Raw genomic sequence first — 3,349 nt, 5'->3', positions numbered from 1 at the left:
TGGAGAAATATTTGACTTTACACCCCACAGGGTCATCCAATCCGATCACAGTAAGGCAGAAAACTTTGCAGAATCAGCTATCAGAGCTTAATGTTTCTGGAAATGCAGCAACTTAGATGTTTCTACTTTCCAACCAGCTTCTTGCTTGGGAAATAAAATGCAACTGAAATGTGGCCTGTGACAGGACACAGAGGGAAGGAGATTCACGGGCCTCGGGGACCTATGGAACAGAGCCAGACTTCGGAGCTGAAAAGAGGCGAGTCTGGTTACTCCATGCCCAGAACTGTGTCCTCAGGACCAAGTGATCTTGTCCGGGGTGGGGTGGGGGGGCATGAACCCTGTATCCCCGAGGGTCCTCAGGGCCACGGTGCTGCTCCACCTCCGGATGACCAGGTGCGTGATGCTGCCATTGTTGAGGGAGAGACAAAGCCAGCCCTCAGAGGGGAACTGCAGGGCCCTGCACACGATGTAATGGATGAGATTAGCACGGCAGATGAAGATCTCTTAACCGTCCTCCTCCTGCTTGGCATCCACCCAGTGGATGTAGTTCCAGAATGTGGCCTCAATTCGGGCTCCATCTTCCTAACACCTCACAGCTTCCAGCTTCCAGTGGGACAGGTGCGGGCCTGGTTCGATGGGGGCGCCTTCCCTGAGCAGGTCTGTGCTGACTCTACAGACCCCCAGCGGGGTCAGGGTCCAGTTCGTCTCCCGGGAGCCGTCCACGTGGTACTGGGAGTGCCAGATGAGGAAGATGTGTCACGTGGCCTTGGCTTTGCAGTGGTCCAGTCGGGACGCCAGTTCTTCTCCAGATTCCAGGTTCCTTTTCCGCAGTTTGATGAGAGACAGTGGTTCTCTCCTATCCCAGTTGGGGTCCCAGACGCTGGGCCCAGGCCGCACGCCCATCACCCAGCCTGGAGACTCAGGCGCACAGGACCCCCCCTCCCCCCGCCGTCTCCACCCACGCGTGGCTTCCCCACAGCCACGGCCAAGAAAAGCACGGCCGCGGAGCCCCCCGCCAGCCCGCAGACCACCAGCTTCAGCGCCTGCAGGAACGCGATGCTGAAAGGCTCCTGCGCAGAGCGACGCGCATGCACTCCTATAACATTTTTATAAAGCAAAAAGTGTCTTTATTTGTGGAATGGGAATCACAAGTAAATAACTACTCATTTCACTGGAAAAATAAAAACTACAATAGATTCCAGAAATAAAATACAATTCTATATTAGAGACATATTTTGTACTTCTTTATCATATATCGTTATATCATCTGTCAAATAGCCTGGAATATGTTTAATATAGATGCTAAGGCAATGCTGTCAATTGCTAAATAATAATTAGGAGAGCATTAAATAAAGTTTTATATTATTGAACAATGGGAAAATATTTCAGAATAGAGTACATAGTCTAATGGTATAATTTATAATAATTGGTGCCTTCAAATGGGTTTAAAATAGCCACAAAAACTTAATTATAACATCATTACTTCTTAAATGACAAAAAGACCAAATATTCACATGCAATATTAGCTTAGAAATTGTAGCCAGTGAGATTATTTACATAGATCATATGGCAGAGATTTGTTGAAGAAAGTAAATTAAAGCTCACATTAGGCTTTAGGAATCCAAAAGGAGGGTACATACAAAGATGACTTTTTGTCACTGCAAGGATTTACAGAAAAGTGTGGTTGCACCAATAGCCTTTCCACTAAGCAATTTTAATTAATTTTCTGTTCATTCACTTAGGGTTTACATTTTCTTAAAAAAATGATATGATTCAACAACTTTGTGCCACAAGAATTTCCTTGTTGAGTTCCTCATAAAATATCTCAGAAAAATACGGCCTTTTCATGCTAAGCCCCCTCATAGAAATGTTTAGCCTGAATATTGGCTACTTGTGCAGTTGGCTGTGGCTACAATAGGTTTGCTTGCACTACATAATTAAAACAAAATGAAACAAAATTTTATATATATATATACACACATGCATCTAAACACATGAATTTATACCTATATAGATATATAATAAAACAACAAACCTCACAGCAGCTGCTTCTGCCTTCCAAGCTGTTTAAGTTGGCAATGATAAATATTTCCTTATTTATACATCTCTCTTTATTCTCTTATATTCTTTTAAAAGACGAAAAACAATAAAATTGAAGAGTATGCCCTTGTTTTTATCAAAGCCCATAATGAGTCTTTAGATATGCATATAGAGATCATGAATAAATTTTAAATGTGGGAGTTTAAAGAAATTGAATTGCTCTGTATAAAAGAGACAGGATTTTTATTGTTGGTTGTTATTTTTTGGAGACAATGCGAGAAAGAGAATGAAAGAAGGCTCAGCAGTGTGTTGAGAAGTGGAGCCTTGAATTGGCAGAAGGAACTCAGCAACCTTTTGAAAACTGGGTGAATTAAAAAAAAGTTATTTTATCTATTGTTTTGCGATATAAATTCCCTCACCATTATTTCAAATTTTCCAATAGATCATACTGTGGGAGACAATCTCTTGATATTCATATTTGAAAGTGGAAGAGCAGGAGATGCATTATATCTCTTCAAACCAGAGAATGGTGCCCCCTCAAGGTGCTAACAACACCTTTTTTGAAAATTTTAAGTATGAATAAGTGAGGATGAGAGAAATGATGATGAGGTTGCTGCATGTTCCCAATTCTCTCTCTCTGCAATATCCACTTACATGATCACAGGATCACAAATATGGAACATCCTATATCAGCAGTAGGTACTAAGAGTAGACACTATCCTCATGTGGAACGTATCGACTAATTCATATTTGAAGTACTTGATGGCACCAGGTTGAAGAAGGAAACAAGAGTCAACATGAAGGTCAAATTCTTGAGAATACCATGCCTTTGGCAGGAAGGAGGTCCTGACAGAGATTTGCTAGCTCCTCTTAGTTGAAAGGGGGTGATCTGGAGTTCACGATTTAGAAAGCATACTCTGCCACATTGCATTCTTGTTGCTGCTGATCTACTGCATTTACAAGGACCTTCTCTGAGAAGATCTACCTATCCTATAGACCTCATGCAGCAGCTTGACAATAAGAATAATCAAAATTTGTGGAACTTCTTGTAGCAAGTTGATCTCCATTCTCAAGGTAGGCATGCTAGTAAGGACAATGAGCTTGACCAAACTGTGATGGGAGGCTGGGGTCCACAGAGAAATGAATAGGGAATTCTGACACTGGCATAAGAGTTAATGAATTTCAGAAAGAAAAACAAAAACAAAATGGGGAAATAAAGTTTTCCAACTAGGTCTACACAAGGCCTAAGTTCATGGCCAATGCCCCGTATTGATGGATAAAAACAACTGCTAAATTTTAACTGCATGAA

General features: G+C 41.9%; 1 pseudogene; it reads right to left on the bottom strand.

The window, feature by feature from the left end:
• Nucleotides 1–291: 291 nt before the first annotated feature.
• LOC119506889 lies at nucleotides 292–3,122 on the bottom strand (annotated as a pseudogene).
• Nucleotides 3,123–3,349: the final 227 nt, after the last annotated feature.

This window comes from Choloepus didactylus, chromosome 12, assembly GCF_015220235.1.
Source record: "Choloepus didactylus isolate mChoDid1 chromosome 12, mChoDid1.pri, whole genome shotgun sequence".
Taxonomy (NCBI): Eukaryota; Metazoa; Chordata; class Mammalia; order Pilosa; family Megalonychidae; genus Choloepus; species Choloepus didactylus.
This window is presented reverse-complemented; position numbering and strand designations above follow the sequence as displayed.